Raw genomic sequence first — 20,764 nt, forward strand, 5'->3', positions numbered from 1 at the left:
AACACATGAAAAAATGTTCACCATCTCTAGCAATAAAGGAAATGCAAATTAAAACCATGCTAAGATTCCACCTCACCCCTGTTAGAATAGCCATCATCAGCAACACCACCACCAACAGGTGTTGGCGAGGATGCGGGGAAAAAGGAACCCTCTTACACTGTTGGTGGGAATGTAAACTAGTACAACCACTCTGGAAAAAAATTTGGAGGCTACTTAAAAAGCTGGACATCGATCTACCATTTGATCCAGCAATACCACTCTTGGGGATATACCCAAAAGACTGTTACTCCAGAGGCACCTGCACATCCATGTTTATTGCGGCACTATTCACAATAGCCAAGATATGGAAACAGCCAAGATGCCCCACCACTGACGAATGGATTAAGAAAATGTGGTATCTATACACAATGGAATTTTATGCAGCCTTGAAGAAGAACAAAATGTTATCATTCGCTGGTAAATGGATGGAATTGGAGAACATCATTCTGAGTGAGGTTAGCCTGGCTCAAAAAACAAAAAATCGTATGTTCTCCCTCATATGTGGACATTAGATCAAGGGCAAACACAACAAGGGGATTAGACTATGAGCACATGATAAAAGCGAGAGCACACAAGGGAGGGGTGAGGATAGGTAAGACACCTAAAAAACTAGCTAGCATTTGTTGCCCTTAATGCAGAGAAACTAAAGCAGATACCTTAAAGCAACTGAGGCCAATAGGAAAAGGGGAACAGGTACTAGAGAAAAGGTTAGATCTAAAAGAATTAACCTAGAAGGTAACACCCACACACAGGAAATCAATGTGAGTCAATGCCCTGTATAGCTATCCTTATCTCAACCAGCAAAAACCCTTGTTCCTTCCTATTATTGCTTATACTCTCTCTACAACAAAATTAGAAATAAGGGCAAAATAGTTTCTGCTGGGTATTGAGGGGGGGAGTGGGAGGGGGCGGAGTGGGTGGTAAGGGAGGGGGTGGGGGCAGGGGGGGAGATATGAACCAAGCCTTGTATGCACATATGAATAATAAAAGAAAAATGAAAAAAAAAAAGAACAATGTTCACTTGTTTTTTATACAGGTCAGAAGTCTGCACACAGCTCAGCTGAATCTCACAAAGCTGCAAACTGAGTCAACTAAGGTTAAAATCTTGTCTGATACATAGGGATCTTCTTCCAAGCTCACATTGCTATTGGGAGAATTCATTTTCTTACAGCTGCAGAACTCAAAACAGCTTGTTTCCTCTAGGAAGAGACCTTCTCTCATCTCAAGAAAAGCCTGAGTCCTCTGTTAAAGTCTGTCTGAAGAGGTTGTCTTTTCTCCATCAGCCTTTTCACCAAATTCTGCTGGGAAAAGTGATTATCCACCTGCAAGAAACTAAAACTAGATTCATGTCTATCACACTGTACTAGTATCAACTCAAAATGGATCGAGGACCTAAATATCAGACCCCAAACTCTGAAGGTAGTACAGGAAGGAGCAGGAAACACTCTGGAACTAATAGGTACAGGCAAGGACTTCCTCAATAGAACCTAGCAGCCCAGCAACTAAGAGAAAGAATGGACAAATGGAACTTCATAATGTTAATAATCTTCTTCACAACAAAAGAAATGGTCTCTAAACTGAAGAGACCACTTACAGAGTGGGAGAAGATATTTGCAAGCTATGCATCAGACAAAAGACTGATAACCAAAATATACAGGGAACTTAAGAAATTAAACTCTCCCAAAATCAATGAATCAATTAAGAAATGGGAAACTAAACTAAATAGAACTTTCTCAAAAGAAGAAATTCAAGTGGCCAAAAAACACATGAAAAAATGTTCACCATCTCTAGCCATAAAGGAAATGCAAATCAAAACCACACTAAGATTCTACCTCACCCCTGTTAGAATAGCCATCATCAAAAACACCAACACCAACATGTGTTGGTGAGAATGCGTGGAAAAAGTAACTCTCTTACAGTGATATTGGGAATGCAAGCTGATTCAACAACTATGGAAAAAAATTTGGATGCTTCTTAAAAATCTAAACATAGCTTTGCCATATGATCCAGCAATCCCACTCTTGGGGATATAGCCAAAGGAATGTGGCACAGGTTACTCCAGAGGCATCTGCACACCCATATTTATTGCTGAGCTGTTCACAATACCCAAGTTATGGAAACAACCAAAATACCCCACTATTGACAAATGGATCAAGAAAATGTATTATTTATACACAATGGAATTTTACTCAGCCATGAAGAAGAATGAAATCTTATCATTTGCAGGTAAATGGATGGAACTGTAGAACACCATTCTGAGGGAGGTTAGCCAAACTCAGAAAACCAAAAATTGTATGTTTTCCCTCATATGCAGTCTTTAGATCAAGGGCAAATACACCAGTGTTGTAGGACTGGGTCACATGACAAGGGGAGAACATATACGGGAGGTATGGGGTGAGATAAAAAACCCAAAGCATTAAAGCATTTGATGTCCCCACTCCAGAGGAATTAATACAGAAACCTTAAAGCAACAGAGGTCAACACAAGAAGGGGATAAGGAGCCAGTGTAAAGATCAGTTAGAGATTAATTAACCTGGATTGTAACACATTTGTACATGAAAGCAATGCTAGGAGTCTGTCTGTATAGTTGTCCTTAACTCAACTAGCAAAAATGCCATGTGTTTCTTATTATTACTTATTTCTATTCTTCAATGGAACTGGAGAAAAGCACAGAACAGGTCTGCCTGGAAGGAAGGGAGGAGGGGTTGAGAGGATGGAGGGCGCTGGGGGGGCGCAGGGGAGAGAAATGACCCAAACGATGTATTCACATGTGAATAAATGAATAAAAAAAAGTTCACCTGATTAAGTCAGGCCCACGAGGGATAGTCTCCCTTTTGATGAACTCAAAATCAAACTGAACAGCGATTTAATTATATTCACAAATGCCTTCCCCTTTGCCATAAAATGCAACCTAATCACAGGAGTGGCATCCATCCTATTCTAGGTTCTCCTAACACTCAAGGGGAGGAAATTACAGAAGGTATGCATAGCAGGGGTAAGAAATCTTAAATCTTTTATTGTTTGGCTGTATTATTAATGCCTTCTTTGTACTGATGAATTATGAGTGCTACATTATCCTCATAAATGTACATATATTGTGATCAATCAGAAAGAAGTTAATAGAAGCCATTATGGATTTGATTGCATAAGGGTAGCAATGACACAGTTAACTCCACTTGGGATGAGAGAGGCACTTTAGTGTCAGACATGTAAAAGAGGCATGGGAAACAACAGGCTTCTCAGAGAAATAACAAGCCTCTCACCAAAGTTAACAAGATGCAGCTGCACAAAGTGGGTAGTGGCCCCAAGGCCAGGAGAGTTGGGCAAACTTCCAAGGCCAGGAATGTCCAGTTCAATAATGAAAGGCATGGACAGGTGGTCAGATTTAATGAGAAGCTGACTAGACATCAGTCACAAATATAGAATAATAGGACCTAAGTCAGTTAATGCCCTATATCATCTCCTGGACTTCAGCCTTTCTTTCACTCAGGCTTTTCACTAAGTTCCACCCATCAGGGTGCTTTACTATCCTTTCGATAAACTTTGTACTTGCTTTAACTGTTAACTCCTGATTTGGCATCTTCAATTACAGCCACAGGGCACTAACCCAGGAAAGAACATTCTGGTATCAATTGGGCAAAGCTATTTCATACCAAAGGAAGAACATAAACAAAGGAAAGGAATCCAGTTGTGATAGAGAGGACAGCATGAGATGGCAGCAGTGAAATTAGGAAAGTGCATTGGAGACAGTTGGGGAGGTGGGGTATAGTTTTTTGTTGTTCTTATTGCTGATTTTTCTTTACCTTTATTCTATTCTTAAATTTCTTAGCATATTATAGTTGTACATGGTATATTGTGACATTTCCAAAAGTGCTAACAATATATCTTAGTGAGATTCATCCCCTCTACCTTTCCCCTTTACCCCCTCCCTCCCTTAGAAAAGTATCAACAGGTCTCATTCTTCTATTTTCATACATAAATACATAGTTCCTCCACCATGGTCGCCATCCTCACACTTTCCTTATGCCTTCCCCTCTTCCAATGGTACCCATCCCAGACAGGGCTTCTTTGACTTTCCTGTCCTTCATATTTTATAAACGACATTTTGTTCATGATAGTTATATAGGAAGTTTAATCTGGCATTTCCATATATATATATATCATTATATGTACTTATTTGTATATATTATATATTATAAAAATATATTATATATATTATATATGTATAATATATACATATATTATGCTCCAAATAGGTTCAACCCCTTTGTATCTTAGTCCCTTCTTATGGTGATTTCAACAGGTTTGAATGTTCCATATTCATAATTGCTTAAAAAGTTCACATTCACCTCTTTAATTTATTCATTTATCTTCCCCCTCATATTAGTACCTTCTTTTGGAGTGACCTGTTTTATATTCTTGTCCTTCATTATTTAGGTCTCTTTTCATTGTTCAGTGGGATTTTTGTCTTGTTACTTTACCTGTAGATATTTTGTGATTAAGTCAATCTAAGCCCATCAACTGCAGTTCCTCTCCCTTTTCCCCCATCCTGAGTTGTTCAGCAGTTTTCAGTGTGTTTTGTTGTCTTGTTCCTACACAGATGTGATGCATTTCCTTATTATTTACTATCTTTTTTTCCTTCTTTTCCTCCTCCCTTAGTCTAATCTACTAGTCTAACTTTTCTGTACATGTTCTACACATATTGATATGTATATGTGATATTTCTTGTATCTCTATTGGACCTATATTCCACATGTGAGAGAGAACATGTGGCCTTTTGCTTTCTGAAGCTGACTAACTTAACTTAGGATGATGTTTTCCAGTTCCATGCATTTACCTGCAAACAACAAAATTTCATTCTTCCTTATGGGTAAATAAGACTTCATTGTATAAACACCACATTTTCTTAACCCATTCATTTCAGTTTTGGGGCATCTTGACTGTTTTCACAGCCTGGCAATTGTGAATAATACTACAATAATTGTGGGTGTGCAGTTGTCTTTATTGTAACCTGACTTACTGGAGCAAGCTTTTTCTTGTTCCTTTGTTGGAGAGAGTTTTCTCTTGCTCCTGGTTATAACTGAACCTAACTAGGGGTAATGAGGTGGGAGAGAAGAGGGCTACTGGAGATGCAGAAAAGACACAGGATAGACAGACAGAAAGTGGGATCAGGTGTGTTAGGCACTCGGGTGGAGATGCACAACCCTCATTGCTTCTTTTCTCTATTATTTTCTTTATTTACTTTGCTTTTGATCTCTATTTTTATTTTTTAAATCCTTACTCTTTTACAATTCTTTAAAACCTTGCTTCTAAAGTCTTTCCTTAAAACTTGCTTCACAATTCATTAAAACCTCTTTCCTTAGACTCTCTCTGTCCCATGTTTTCTCTTAGCTGTTGTTTAGCACAATCTCTCTTAAAGTCTTTGCTCCCAGACTTACACTTTCCCATGTTAGTTTTCTTAAAGCTCAGTGCTCAGACTTGTAAACAACCACACACTTAAACACTGCATGTGCTTAAGTCTTAAAGAACTAGTCATCAGATTTGCCCTGTTCCATGTTCTCTTTAGTTTTTCTTTTGCTTAGCTTTTCTAAAGCCTATGTACAAAGTTCTCGGTGCAGACTTGCACTCTCCCATGTTCTCTCTTTAGCTTTCTTAGTCTCAGCCCTCAGACATGCTAGCAATTCCCCTTTAGCAAGTCCCCTTTAGCAATTCTCCTTTAGCAATTCTCCCTCAGCAATACTTTTCCCTTCCAAAAGCCTCCCACACCAAAAAGCAAAAAGCCCCAAAGCAAAAAGACTGGCAATCTCCTTCAGTGAGTCTTTTATGTCCAGTGGTAAATAGGGTGGAGCAGCAGTTCTTGGGGAGGGGCTTGACATTGTAACAGGAGTAAACTGTGTTCCTACTTCTCTGAATGCAAACAATTTATGAGAAGCAGCTGTTCTTCATTTTCCTCTTCTGTGGCTGGGGGCTGTGCCAATCTTGGCCTATAGATAAACATCTTGGGAAAAAGTAATTGGGCTGCATCTTACCTTGCTTATGTCCAGTTCTCGTAGGCTTCTCAAAATCCACTCTCCACAACTTGCATTCCTTTGGGTATAGCCCTAAACGTGGTATAACTGGATCATATGGTAGTTCTAGCTTTAGTTTTCTGAGGAGCCTCCATTATGTTTTCTATAATTGTTGTACTAATTTTCATTCCCACCTGCAGTTTCTGAGTGTTCTTCTAGCCATACATCCTCACCAATATATGTTTTTGTTTGTGTTCTTGATGTTAGCCATTCTAACAGGAGAGTGATGGAATCTTAAAGAGTTTTTTAATTGTATTTTCTTTATGCCCAGGATTTTGAGCATTCCTTCATGTGATTTTTGGCTATTTAGACTTCTTCCTTTGAAAAATTTCTCTTCAGCTCCTCTATGCATTATTTCATTGGGTCATTGATTTGGGGGAAGTTTAGGTTTTGAACTCCCTGTATATTTTGGTTATTAATCCAGTGTCAGATGTTTAGCTCACAAAGGTTTTCTGTCATTCCATGGCCAGACTCTTCAAGCTGATGATCATTTCTTTTGTTTTGCAGAAGTTTTTAGTTTCATGTAGTTCTATTTATTAATGTTTTCTCTTACATGCTGAATAATTGGAGTTCTATTTAGGAAGTTATTGCCTATGCCTATATGTTTAGTGTATTACCCACTCTTTCCTGCACTAGTTTCAATGTTTCAGGTCTTAGATTAAAGTCCTTAACTCACTTTGTGTTAATATTTGTATAGAATGAAAGACATGCATCTAAGTTCCAGTTTTCTGCATGTAGACATATTGTCTCCCAGGAAGCATTTGCTGAATAGATTTCTCCATCATATGTTTTGGGCAACTTTGTCAAAAATCAGGTTGGCATAGCTACATGGATTCATATCTGAATCTTCTACTCTGTTTCATTGGTCTCCATGTTTGTTTTTGTGCCAGTATCTTGCTATTTTTATTGCAACGGCTCTGTAGTATAATTTGAAGTCAGGTATTGTGATACCTCTAGTGTTGCTATTTTGCTCAATATTGCCTTGGCTATTCATGGTCTTTTGTGTTTCCATATGAACTTTAACATTGATTTTTCAGCTTTGATGAATGTCATGGAAGTTTGATGGGAATTGCATTGAACATGTACATTGCTTTTGAAAATATAGCCATTTTTACAATAATGATTTTGACATTTTATGAGCATGGAAGATCCTTCCATCTTCCAAAGTCTTCTTTGGTTTCTTTCCTCAGTGGTTTATAGTTTTCATTATAGAGGTCTTTCACTTCCTTTGTAAAGTTTATTCCTATGAAATTTTTTGAGACTATTGTAAATGGAATTGTTTTCATACACCTTTTCTCAGTCTGCTCATTTTTGCTATATAGAAAGGCTACTGATTTTTGTAAATTGATTTTGTATTCTACTACTTTTTTGAAGGTGTTTATGAGGTCTAGGAGTTGTTTAGTGGAGTTTTCTGGGTCTTGTAGTATATGATCATGTCATCCATGTCATCTGCAAATAGGGATCATTTTACCTCTTCTTTTCATATTCAAATTCCTTTATTTCTTCTTCCTGTCTTATTGCTCTGACTATGAATTCTAAAACTCTGTTGAATACTGATGGAGAGTTTGTATACTCTTATTCACACCTGACTTTAGAAGAAATGGTTACAGTTTTTCCCCACTTAGTATGATTTTGGCTATAGGCTTGTGGAATAGAGCCTTTATTTTTTTGTGGTACATTCTGTCTTATTTTATTATTTATGTATTCAAATGTGCATACATTGTTTGGATAATTTATCCCCACTTCCCTCCATCTCCACCCTCTCCCCCCAAACTCCCTTTCTTCCAGGCAGAACCTTTTCTGCCCTTATCTCTCATTTTAATGAAGAGAAGAAATACGCAATAATAAGAAAGAAAGACAAAGCATTTTGCAAGTTAAGTTAAGGATAGCTATACAGAGAGATTCCTAGCATTGCTTTCATGTACAAATGTGTTACATCCCAAGTTGATTCATCTCTAACTGATCTTTACACTTCTTCCTGGTCCCCTCTCATGTTGACATCTGTCTCTTTAAGGTTTCTCTATTAGTTCTTCTGGAGTGTGGACATCAAACTCTTTCATGTTTTGGGTTTTCTACTGATCCCTATAGTTCCTGTACATGCTCTCTCTTTGTCATGTGACCCAAGTCCAACAACATTGATGCATTTGCCCTAGATCTAAAGTCCACATATGAGGGAGAACATATGAATTTTGGTCTTCTAAGCCTGACTGACCTTGCTCAGAATAATGTTCTGCAGTTTCATCCCTTAACTTGCTAATGATAAGATTTCATTCTTCTTTATGGCTGAGTAAAATTCCATTGTGTAGAAACACCACATTTTCTTGATTCATTCATCAGTAGTGGGGCATCTTGGTTGTTTCCATAACTTGGTTATTGTGAATAGCACTGCAATAAACATGGGTGTGCAGGTGCCTTCAGAGTAACCTGTGTGGCATACCTTTGTGTATATCCCCAGGAGTGGGATTGTTGGATCATATGGCAGATCTATGATTAGATTTTTAAAAAGCCTCCAAATTTTTTTCCAGAGTCATTCCACCGGCTTGCATTCCTACCAGCAGTGTACCAGGGTTCCTATTTCCCCACATCCTTGCCAACACTTGTTTTTGTTGGTGTTTCTAATGATGGCTATTCTAACAGGGGTGAGATGGAATCTTAGTATGGTTTTGATTTGTATTTTTTTTATGGCCTGAGATGGTGAGCATTTTTCCATGTGTTTTTTGGACATTTGAATTTCTTATTTTGAGAAAGATCTATTTAGTTCAGTTGCCCATTTCTTAATTGGTTCATTGATTTTAGGAGATTTTAGTTTCTTAAGTTCTCTGTATGTTCTGCTTATCAGGCTTTTGTGTGATGTATAGCTACAAATATTTTCTCCCACTTTGTGGGTGGTCTCTTCAGTTTAGACACCATTTCTTTTGTTGTGTAGAAGCTTTTTAATTTTATGAAGTCCCATTTGTTCAATCTTTCTCTTAGTTGCTGGGATGCTGGAGTTCTATTGAAGAAGTTCTTGCCTATACCTGTTATTTCCAGAGTGTTTCCTGCTCCTTCCTGTACTAAGCTCAAAATTTGTGGTCTGATATTAAGGTCCTTGATCCATTTTGAGTTAATACTAGTACAGGGTGACAGACATGGATCTAGTTTCAGTTTCTTGCAGACAGATAACCACTTTTCCAAGCCACATTTGTTTAAGAGGCTGTCTTTTCTCCATCATATGTTTTTGGCACCTTTTTCAAAAATGAGGTGGGTACAGTTGTGTGGATTCATATCTGGGTCCTCTATTTTGTTCCCCTGGTCTTCATCTCTGTTTTTGTTCCAGTACCATGCTGTTTTTATTGCTATTGCTTTGTAATATAGTTTGAAGTTGGGTATTGTGATACCTCCAGCATTGCACGTTTTGCTGAGTATTGCCTTGGTTCTTCGCCATCTTTTGTGTTTCCCAATGAAGTTTAGGGTAGATTTTTCAATCTCTGTGATGAAAGTCATTGGGATTTTAATGGGAATTGGATTAAACTTGTAGATTACTTTCAGTTGTATAGCCATTTTTACTATGTTGATTCTACCAGTCCATGAGCACGGGAGATCTTTCTGTCTTCTATAGTCTTTCTTGATCTCTTTCTTCAGGAATTTGTAATTCTCCTTGTAGAGGTCATTCACATCCTTTGTAAATTTTCTTCCTAGATATTGGTTTTTTGGGGGCTATTGTAAATGGAATTGTTTCCATATATTACTTCTCAGTTTGTTCGTTGTTGGTATAGAAACGCTAATGATTTTTGTAAGTTGATTTTGTATCCTGCCACCTTACTATAGCTGTTTATCATGTCTAGGAGTTTTTGGGTAGAGTTTTTTGGGTCTTTAAGGTATAGGATCATATCATCTGCAAATAGTGATATTTTGATAGTTTCTCTACCTATTTGTATTCCTTTTATTTCTTCTTCTTGTCTAATTGATCTGGATGGTAATTCCAGTACTATGTTGAACAGGAGTGGGGATAGTATCCTTGTCTCATCCTAATTTTAGGGGGAATGCTGTCAGTTTTTCACTGTTAAGTATGATGTTAGCTATAGGTTTGCCACATATAGCCTTTACAATGTTGAGGTACATTCCTTGTATTCCTAGTTTTCTTAGAGCTTTTATTATGAAGTGGTGTTGGATCTTTTTGAAGGCTTTTTCTGCATATATTGAGATGATCAAATGGTTTTGTCTTTGCTTCTGTTAATGTGCTGTATTACATTTACAGATTTGTGTTTTTGTGCTACCCCTACATACCTGGGATGAAGCCAACTTGGTCATGGTCATGTGTTGGTCATGTGTTGTTGGATTTGGTTTGCCATTATTTTACTGAGGATTCTTACATCAACTTTCATTAAGGAAATTGGCAAATAGTTCTCCTTTTTGGAGGTGTCTTTGTCTGGTTTGGGGGTGAGAGTAATATTGGCTTCATAAAGTAGTTAGGCAGTGTTCCTTACCTTTATATTTCATGGAACAGTTTAAGGTAGGTTGGTATTAGTTCTTGTTTAAATGTCTGATAGAATTCAGCAGTGAATCTATTAGCACCTGGACTTTTCTTCTTTAGGAGATTCTTTATTGCTGCTTCAATTTCATTTTGTGTTATAGATCTATTCAGGTGATTAATATCCTCTTGCTTAAGTTTTGGATGGTTGTAAGTATCTATAAATCTGTTAATTTCTTTAAATTTTTCAAATTTATTAGAATTATTATCAATTTTTTGTTTGGATGACCTATCTATGGTGATAGGAGGGTATTAAGGTTTCCCACTACCACTGTCTTGGAATTTATAAATGTTTTTGGGTCCTTCAGAGTATGTTTGATGAAATTTGGTGCATTGACATTGGGTGCATATAGGTTGATAATTGTTATTTCCTTTTGGTGTATTTCCCCTTTTATTAGTATAGAGTGTCCTTCTTTATCTAATTTGATCAATGTAAGTTTGAAGTCTACTTTGTCTGAGATAAGTATTGCTATCCCTGCCTGTTTTGGGGGGCCATGGACTTGGTAAATCTTCCAGGATTTCCCACTCAGCCAGTGCTTGTTTCTGTTGATGTGGTTGGTCTCCTGTAGGCAGAAGATTGTTGGATCTTCCTTTTTAATCCAGTTTGCCAGTGGGTGTCTTCTCATGAGGGAATTTAGTCCACTAGCATTCAGTTTTACTATTGATAGGTATGCGGTGGTTCCTGTCATTTAGTTGTCTTTGCTGTACCACTCTTGGGGATATACCCAAAAGACTGTGACACAGGTTACTCCAGAGGCACCTGCACACCCATGTTTATTGCGGCACTATTCACAATAGCCAAGTTATGGAAACAGCCAAGATGCCCCACCACTGACAAATGGATTAAGAAAATGTGTTATCTATACACAATGGAATTTTATGCAGCCATGAAGGAGAATGAAATGTTATCATTCACTGGTAAATGGATGGAATTGGAGAACATCATTCTGAGTGAGGTTAGCCTGGCCCAAAAGACCAAAAATCATGTGTTCTCCCTCATATGTAGACATTAGATCAAGGGCAAACACAGCAAGAGAATTGGACTTTGAGCACATGATGAAAGCAAGAGCACACAAGGGAGGGGTGAGGATAGGTAAGACACCTAAAAAACTAGCTAGCATTTGTTGCCCTTAATGCAGAGAAACTAAAGCAGATACCTTAAAAGCAACTGAGGCCAATAGGAGAAGGAGACCAGGAACTAGAGAAAAGGTTAGATCAAAAAGAATTAACCTAGAAGGTAACACACACACACACAAGAAGTCAGTGTTAGTCAATGCCCTGTATAGCTATACTTATCTCAACTGGCAAAAACCCTTGTTCCTTCCTATTATTGCTTATACTCTCTCTACAACAAAATTAGAAATAAGGGCAAAATAGTTTCTGCTGGGTATTGAGGGGGTGGGGGGGAGAGGGAGGGGGCGTAGTGGGTGGTAAGGGAGGGGGTGGGGGCAGGGGGGAGAAATGACCCAAGCCTTGTATGCACATATGAACAATAAAAGAAAAAAAATAGTTGTCTTTGCTGTTTAAGAGTTTGATTGTGTGCAGCTCAATCAATGTCACTCTCTACCTTGTTGCCTTTTCTTTTCCTGTGGTTTGGGATTGCCTGCCCTTTCATGGTTTTGTTTGTTTTCACATTCTGTGTGCAGAATTCTTTGGAGAATCTTCTGTAGTGGTGGCTTGGTGGTCATATATCTATTTAGTTTCTGGTTGTCATGGAGGACTTTTATTGCTCCATCTATTTTGAATGATAGTTTTGCTGGGTACAGTATCCTAGGGTTGAAGTTATTTTCATTCAGAAACTGGAAGTCCTCACTCAATGCTTTTCTTGCTTTTCAGGTTTCCATTGAGAAATCTGCTGTGATTTTGATGGCTTTACCTTTATATTTTATTTGTTTTTTCTCTATTACAGGCTTCAATATTCTTTCTCTATTCTCTGTGCTTGTTTTAATGATAATATGTTGTGGTGTGGTATTATTTTGGTCCACTCTGTTTGGTGTTCTGGAGGCTTCCTGTACCTGAGTAGGCATAGTTTTCTCTATAATTGGGAAATTTTCTGTTATTATTTTGTTGAATATATTATTAATTCCTTTTGCTTGCATTGAGATACATTCTTTCTATTCCTGGTTTTGCCAGAGCTGTTATCATGAAAGGATGTTCAATTTTGTCAAAGGCTTTTTCCTCATCTTTGAAATTATCATGTGATTTCTTGCCTTTGCTTCTTTAATATGCTGTATTACATTTAATGATTTGCATATGTTGAACTATTCCTGCATCCCTGAATGATCTTTTTGATATGCTGCTGAATTCAGTTTGCCAGCATCTATGTTCATTAAAGAGACAGGCCTATAATTCATTGTTTTTGTCCTTGTCCAGTTTTGGGATGAGTGTAATACTGGCATCAGAGAATGGTTTGAGTGTTCCTTCTCTTTCTAGTTCATGGAGAAGTTTGATGAGTATTGGTATCATTTCTTCTCTAATGTCCTGGTAGAATTCAACATTAAATCTATCAGTTTCTGGACTTTTATGTGACACTCTTCATTTCTGCTTCAATTTCATTACATGTTATTCATATGTTTAGGTGACTCATATTGTCTTGGTTCAATTTTTTTGGTCAATTGTGTCTAGAAATGTATCTATTTTTATAGATTTTCCAATTTATTTGAATATAGATTTTAAAGTATTCCTTAATGATTGGTGTTTGTTTCATATCCCTTTTTTCATTTCTAATTTATTAATTTGGGCTTTTCCCTACCTTACTTTAATCTGGTTTGCTAATGGTTTATCAGGTCTTTTTACCTTTCCAAAGAACCAACTTTTTGTTTCACCTATTATTTGTATGCATTTTTTAGTCTCTATTTCATTGATTTCTGCTCATATTTTTATTATCTCCTTCCACTAGTTTTGGATTTAGCTTGTCCTTGCTTTTGTAGGAGCTTGAGATGCAGCATTAGGTCATTTATTTGAGATCTGACTGTGTTTTTGCACTCATGCCTATAAACATTCCCCTCAGCATTCCCTTTGTTGTAATCCATAGGTTCTGGAAACTGTGCTTTCATTTTCACTAGATTTCAGGAAATTTTTGATGACCCAGTGATCATGGAGCAACATGCTGCTCAGTGTCCAGGTGTTTGAGTATTTTCTGCTGCTTCATTTGTTGAGTTCTACTTTTAGTCCATTGTGGTCACACAGTATGCAGGGGGTTATTTCAATTTTCTTATATTTGTTAAGACTTGCTTTGTGTCCTAAAATATGATCTATTTTGGAGAAGGTTCCATGAGTCGTGTGGAAAAAACTGCACATTGTGCTGTTGCTGGATGAAATACTTTGTAGATATCTGTCAGGTCCATTTTCTCTATGGTGTCATTCAATTCTGAAGTTTCTTTGTTGATTTTTTTGTTTGGATGCCTTATCTATTGATGACAGTGGAATAATGAAGTCTTCCACTATCCTTGGATTAGAGTTTGTCTGCGTTTTTAAGTCTAGTATTTTATTTTTAATGAAGTTGGGTACACCAATGTTGAGCACACCAATGTTTGGAACACAGACGTTAACAGTTATTTCCTCATGATGTTTTGTTCCTCTTCTTAGTATGAAGTGACTTTCTTTGTCTCTTCTGACTGGTTTAATTTGAAGTCTACCTTATTTAAGTATAGCTAATCCTGCCTGGTTTGGGGGTGAGTATTTTCTTGGTAAATATTTTTCTACTCTTTTTCCCTAAGTCAATGTTAATTTCTGTCTTTGAGATGAGTTTTGTGTAAACAAAAAACCATCAGGTCTTACTTTTTATTGCAACTTGCCTATAGAAATATGGAATACTTCATGAATTTGTCTGACACCATTATACAGGGGCCATGCCCTTCTCTTTATCCCTTTAATTTTAGTATGCATGTTACCACAGTGAGCACTAGAGTATAGTTATAAATACTTCAAACTGACTGAAAACAGACCAGTATGACTTCAAGTTAAGGAACCAAATACTTGTTAATGGAGTATTAGCAAAGGAAAGACAAAATGATATTACACAAAATAATTGATGCTAGTGTGAAGTCTATGAAATCTTGCTAACAAAAACCTAAATATACAATATACTGATTGTGCCTCACATAAATAATTTCAAGTCAATCCAGAGGAACTGGAGCTCAAGTTTGTGGCAACTTCATTTCCACCTGCAAAAGCAGAATTGTAATAAAAGGGAAGTTGGAAGATCTTAACTGATTATGTTTAAAATATCTTACTTTTTATATAAGGACAAGAATGTTTTATTAAAAGCTTTGTTAAAATTGTTGAGATTGTTGGGTTAATTCTGTTAATGTGTCTGGCTGACTACTTTGACTACTCAAGCCATTGGCCCCAACAATGACCTAGAAGGTAAGAGCTTGAACTGAAACATATTGATGGTCTGTAAACTTCTTTCTTCTTGAGTCTGAACTCATCTCTGAGTTTGCTGGATCTTCCATGTGTTGTGGTGCCTAATGAACATGAAGTCTGTCAGGCAGACAGTTCAGAGTCAACCCCTAATGTGGTTCTGGGTCTCAGAATAATGCAGTACTCCTCTTATCTCTTACTGAGCAAATGAAGAATAGGAATTGCTATGGGAGGACTTGAGTAGCCAGAGAGGTTTGTCCAGCTATCTATTGGCCCTGAGCCAGGGGACAATAAGTGCCAGCATTTGGGAAAACATTATTACATGGAAAACCAATGCAGGACATGTAGAGCATTGAGGGTAAATGACATGAAAAAGGAGGTTCTGCTTCTCTTTGCAACAACTGAGTCTTATGGGCAGATTTCCACTGCACTTTCTTGAATTGATTTTGTACATTCAGCTCTCTAATATAATGTTTTAGAAAAAAATATTAAATACACAGAATCCTTGTTATTTTATCCGTACTACTTTCTCATACCATATACTTTATAAAACAATACCCCAGAAAACACTGCTCCAAGTCAAAGTTTAAATGCATTTCCCCTCTTAACTACGTGATCTACTTTATACAGTGAACCTTAAGTATTCTATGAAATTACTTTTCAAAATTCTTTAACAGGAAAATAAGGCAGAATTATTCTAAGCTTCCATAAAAGTTATAAGTAATCCTTAGTCTTTCACAGAATGTGTTCCATTACCCCAAAAGCCTTTCCAATTTTCATAAATTATATGATCAAATCAGTACTTCAGAAGAACAGATGATCTTAAGCATTGCAACAATTGACTAAACAATCATGGAAAATTGTCTAAAAATTCTGATGTCTATGAACTCAAAGTATCTCCTTGTCATCCTGATGAAAGAGGCGTGTGTTCTCATGGCAAGGATGGTCCCAGGGAAGGAGTCAGTGCCTGACACAGATTTCAGTTCCAGGAGCTCTCCTAGGACTGTGGGCAGTTGTAGTCCACTCACTTCAGACATGTTCCCAGTGGAAACAGTATTTTAGGAGACCAGCATCAAAATCAGTTTTCTTCCTCTTACTAGTGAAGCAAACATGATGCAGGGGCTTTGTACAGAACAGAGATTCATGAAATACTTGCTGCTGTTCCATGAAGTGGATGAAGCTTCCATCCCTTGGTACATGACAGTGACAGCAGTTCCACATTATTACAAATTTCTTATGCCGGAAGCTGGCGCAAAACAGGAAGGACTGGCTCCCCAGATCCACTTTGTAGGTAAATAACGGTCAACTTCACAAAGGGTTTCTTCCCATAAAGAAGGCTGTAAAATCACTGAAGTTCATCTGCCTGGTACCTGCTCCCAATGTAAGTACTAAGATACTTGCAGAGACTGAACACCAAGTGCTGAAGTTATATAGCAGCTATCTCCTCTAGAGGAATGAAGACTGGCATGGAATGGTGAAGGATTATCTAAGACAAAGTAGCTCACAAGGTAGGAGTCCAGTAGATTCCCCTCATGAGAAGTGCTCATGTACACACAGACTCCTTGGCTGCTCAGCTTTCCTCTGGCTCTGGGGAAAAATATGCCTGCAGAATGGTTCCTCATTTTTCCACATTCTTTCCAAAACTTGACAACATCTGAGTAGAAATTCCCCATGGACAATGTTCAGGTTGCATAGAAATAAAGTGTTCAGAAGGAAGAATGCTGACCATGAAGATGGTCAGGAATAGTATAAAAAGGCGTTGTAAGATATTTCACAGAGCATGCATTTATAATGAGAGTGCAGAGCCCCAGGGAGATAATGTTTTCAAGTGAGGTGACTTGATAACATGGCAGAAAGTCTGACTACTCTAATTTGCTCTCTGTGTAACATTGTCATTTCTGAAGAGGTATTCTGAGATGCAGTCTCAGGCCCTACTTAAATGTCCTGAGTTATGACCTGGATTTTAACATTATTTGTATGTACATTAAAACTTGAGAAAAATTTGTATAAATGACACAACTAAAATTAATTTTAGAAATAACAACAAAGAGATCACTGATAGCGGGGTGTTGATCAGTCATGTGGTTAATCCTAACTACTTGGGAGGCTGAGATTAGGAGTATCATGTTGGGAGGCTAGTGGGGGAATGGGGAGGAGTTTGTGAGATGCAATCTCAACCAATAGCTGGGCACAGTGGTATGTGCCTATCATCCCAAATTATAAATCCCAAATTATGAGATTAAGAGGATCATGGTTCCAGGGCAACTCCAGCAAAAAATAGTTTGCAAAACCCATTTCAACAGAAAAGGCTGGGCATGGTGGTATGCACATGTTGATCCTAGCTATGGGGGAAAGTGTAAATAGTTGGATCAAATTCCAGACCAGCCTGGACAAAAGCAGGAACTTATCTAAAAAATAAACAGAGCACAAAGGGCTGGTGGTACAATGACAAAGTCCCAATTTAAAACCCTAGTACTACCAAAAACAAAAAAGTCACTAATGACAACTTCTGAGAAAACTAATTTTAAGCAGAATCATGCCTTCTAAAACCAAAGGTTAAGATAAAACACAGAATCTCTCAACACAATACTCAAAATACTCTGTTCTCAATTTAAGTCACTCATCATAGCAAGAATAAGGAATAAGTAAAATTTCAATTTGAATGAAAAAATTCAAACAACAGACACCAAGACTTACATGAATTGGATGTTAAAATTATCTGACAAGGGTTTTAAAGCAGACAGCATTCACAGACCTGTTCAAAATAAAATTTTCAAATGGAAAGAATCAACAAAGAAACTGAAAGTACTGGAGGAGGCAAATGAAAATATTGCAAGTGACAGTAAATTAACTAAAAAAAATCTCAGTGGAAGATCTCAGCAGTGGAAAAAATGGGTAAGAGGGAAAATTCAGTGTACTAGAATGCAGAAGAATAGGAATTGTTCATTTGAGCAGCAAAGAGAAAATAGGCTGGAAAAAGGGGTCAGAGTCTCAAAGAAGAATATGATCAGAACCAAAGGGCTACTATTTGTGATATCAGGTTCCTATGTGGAGAGAAAAAGAAAAAGATTTTTCAAAAATCTATTCAAGAAAATAATACCTGGAAACTTCTAAATTTTTTAGTCATAAATATGTGTATCAGCAAAATATTCACTATTCAGAACATGTCAAAAGAAGTTCAGACCATTATGCAGCATAACAAAATCTGAAAACTAAATCAAGAAAACATTTTGAAAGCAGCCAGAAAACAACGATACCACAGAAAAACCACTTCTAATGGCAATGGATTTCACAACAAAATGCAGGAAGTCCAGAAGGAAGTGGCCCAATGTTTTGCAAGTGTTGAAAAGACCCTGCTAATCAAAATAATATAAAATGACATTTTCCTTCAGGAATGCAGAGGAAATCAACACATTCTCAGATGAATGAAAACTGGTCACCAGGAGAGTAACCCTAAAAGAACATCTAGAGGAAACTCTCTAAAAACGGAGGAAATTAAACGGAACCTTGGACCATCAGCAAAGATAAAAGAACACAGAAATAATAAATATTGATATATACCACACGTTTTCATTTTCTTCATGATTTTCCTAAGTTGTGTGCAATGGATCAAGCAAAACTAGTAGTACCATTTGATGAAATTTTAAATATTTATGGGGGACATATATTTTTAATTATATTATGAACAGGGGCAGATAAATTGATGTGTAAGAGACAATGCTTTTTTGTTGTTGGTTTTTATGAGCTTCTTTTATTCTTTTTTCGTCTGTCATTAAAGTCCTTTACTTTTTAGGACTTTTAAAATGATTTTGTAAGGCCAATCACTTAATGAAATCAAACAAACTCTTCAAGAATTCTGGGGATCTGGACTTGGTAATGTCATTAGCTGAATTTCTCATGCAGCCAGGTATTTGAGACTCATCTTACTATTTCAGACACCTCAGTTGTGCTTTCGTCTTATGGTCTTATTCTGCTTACTTGTCAGGTCAGCATGGGTGCCAGCTTTAACTAGGCTAATAGTGATAGAATACAAGGTCAAGAAGTCACTAATGAGCTATTGTACTGAGCAATAATATGAAGGGCATCTTCCCTCCACAGGAGTTACCTCAGCACCTCAGTGCAGCAGGAGACCTGTGACAAGCTCATTTGGAAAGCCATAGATGTCACTGGTGTGGAAATCATCAACTGGGGTACTTCCAGCTAGATGTAGCAAAATGAAACCTTCATGAGTTTTGGGGTCAACGTGAATCAGGAAATATACATTAAATACAGATTATATTCATAATTGTCCATGGCATTTTAGAATCTGCATCTGAGATACTACTTATTCTATTTCTAAAACACTGTATAACCAAACACATTCTATGTCTGGGGCCTTCATGTTTCATTCAAAGTTATTGAGAAAACTTGATCAAGATTCTTGGGAGTATTCCCATTATCTTTCTGACTACAGTGCATAATGTGAAGCAGCAACTTGATACACTGTTAGAATTCCATGTTTTCCATGTAAACAGCAACTGCCATAAATGACGGAATGAGAAACATCAGCATTTTTAACACTGACAATCTATTCCCAAATATAAGGCTTCCATGTGAAGAGCATCTCAGTCTTGACAAATGGACTCCAGTTCCTGAAGCTTCCTATATTCAATTCTATTCCCATAAGCATGGATTGCTGGGAAAAACTCTTTTACAAGAATGTCATCACCACATTGAAACTTCTCCAACATGGCTAAATATAAACGGTGGCATGTCTTTGTGATGTCACAGTTCTCACAGTCACTTGCATAGGAGGGACCAAGAGTTCTAATGCTGCAATCTGAGTTCTTAGATTACAGTTACCATTAGAAAGCAACAGTTCAAAGACATCAGCTTTACAGTTTTCAGCAGCAACCTTCAATGGCATTATTCCATGGCTGTTCACTACTATTGCAGCTCTCCATTTTACCAGTCTCTTCTTCAATATCTGTTTGCCCAACTTCAGCTGCAAAATGTAATGCTGTGGCTCCATAAAGTGCTTTACAATTGGAATCATCTTATTGTTCCTCAAGGTATGTGACCATATTAGTGTGTCCCTTATGTGCTATAATCATCAGGCAGGTGTTATACATATTGGCAATGGTGCGGTGTCATTAGACCTTGGCCCTCACAGCCCATTCAGTAGGATGTTGTCACTTCCATCATGTCCAGGAAGTAGTATGTCTTGGGGAGAGCAGAGACACAGGAGTGGCAGTGTTGCAAGGGGCACATCTGTGACTCTGCCCAGAAGAGAAGAGGGTGGTTGAGTCACCCACCCCAAGGTCCTAGGGATCTCCATGTCAGTCATTGCCCCAGCCCATAGGGTGGACTCTCATGGCAATATTTTTAATACTTCATTTGAATTGGTGAAATGACATCACTAGTGTATTGTGATGTGTGTATCTGGTGTAATATATAAAGCAACCACATTGATACATTGAAATAGTATTCTAGAAAATGACAAATAACTCTCAAGATATTGGGATAGAAAATAATGTAGAGAAACAAACAATTAAAACAACAACCAATCAAAAATAAAATGGAAGACTCAGCCCTAAGTATGAATTATATTAAATGCAAATTATCTATATATACCACTTATGGTAACAGAAATTGTTTTACAACCACCAATGAAAAGTTGCCTACAAAGAATAGATTAAAACTATGACTCAACTATATCTGTCTATCAGAAAGCTCAATTTGAATATGACAGTTATATTGAAAATAAAAGTTGCACCATTCAAACATTAATCAAAGGAAAATA

The 20,764-nt window shown here is 37.3% G+C and overlaps 1 non-coding gene and 2 pseudogenes across 1 annotated transcript; all 3 read right to left on the reverse strand.

Moving 5' to 3' along the window:
* Positions 1–14,418: 14,418 nt before the first annotated feature.
* On the reverse strand, positions 14,419–14,522 carry LOC141422085 (U6 spliceosomal RNA). Its single transcript, XR_012446738.1, has one exon. It is a non-coding gene; the product is annotated as a U6 spliceosomal RNA (small nuclear RNA).
* A 1,489-nt stretch (positions 14,523–16,011) lies between these two features.
* Positions 16,012–16,655, reverse strand: LOC141421417 (centromere protein O pseudogene; annotated as a pseudogene).
* A 2,245-nt stretch (positions 16,656–18,900) lies between these two features.
* LOC141421418 (protein fem-1 homolog B-like) lies at positions 18,901–19,363 on the reverse strand (annotated as a pseudogene).
* Between the last annotated feature and the right edge of the window lie 1,401 nt (positions 19,364–20,764).

This window comes from Castor canadensis, chromosome 3, assembly GCF_047511655.1.
Source record: "Castor canadensis chromosome 3, mCasCan1.hap1v2, whole genome shotgun sequence".
Classification (NCBI taxonomy): Eukaryota; Metazoa; Chordata; class Mammalia; order Rodentia; family Castoridae; genus Castor; species Castor canadensis.